Source organism: Tupaia chinensis, unplaced genomic scaffold (assembly GCF_000334495.1).
Source record: "Tupaia chinensis unplaced genomic scaffold, TupChi_1.0 Scaffold121800_1, whole genome shotgun sequence".
Classification (NCBI taxonomy): Eukaryota; Metazoa; Chordata; class Mammalia; order Scandentia; family Tupaiidae; genus Tupaia; species Tupaia belangeri.
The window spans coordinates 1-406 of record NW_006182084.1 but is presented as its reverse complement, the minus strand read 5'-3'; the positions used below and the strand labels follow the sequence as shown (position 1 = coordinate 406).

At 64.5% G+C, this 406-nt stretch overlaps 1 long non-coding RNA gene across 1 annotated transcript; it reads right to left on the bottom strand.

Moving 5' to 3' along the window:
- Positions 1-93: 93 nt before the first annotated feature.
- On the bottom strand, positions 94-399 carry LOC106736251 (uncharacterized). The gene is made up of 2 exons (XR_001371321.2): positions 307-399; positions 94-219 (listed from the first exon to the last, which is right to left on the bottom strand). It is a non-coding gene; the product is annotated as an uncharacterized LOC106736251 (long non-coding RNA).
- Positions 400-406: the final 7 nt, after the last annotated feature.

Here is a 406-nt window from a genome sequence, read left to right as displayed (position 1 = left end):
TCTGCAACTTCGTTCTAGGAGGCAAAGCTCCATAACTTCTCTTCTCAGTGCAAATGGGGTGGGGGCCTGTCTCCCTGGCAGCAGCCTCCAGGAGTCCAGGGAAAGACTGAGGAATAGGGCGATGGGGGATTAGGGCCACTGGGCCTGCCCTGCCCCACCCAGCGGGTCCGAGGGAGGACGGAGGAGCTGGCCACCACCGCCACCATGACCCGCAGCTACCTGGGGACAGAGAAGACAAGCTGTGTGAATTCTGGCGGCAGGCTCACTCGCCCCCCACCCCGCCTGTCCCAGCTGCCCCTCACTCACTTCACTGGGAGCCCGGGGACGCTGGCCCTCCTGGGGCAGAGCCACTGGGCATCGGAGGAGGCTCAAGGGCCTGGGCACTGTCAGAGGAGAGAGACACTGT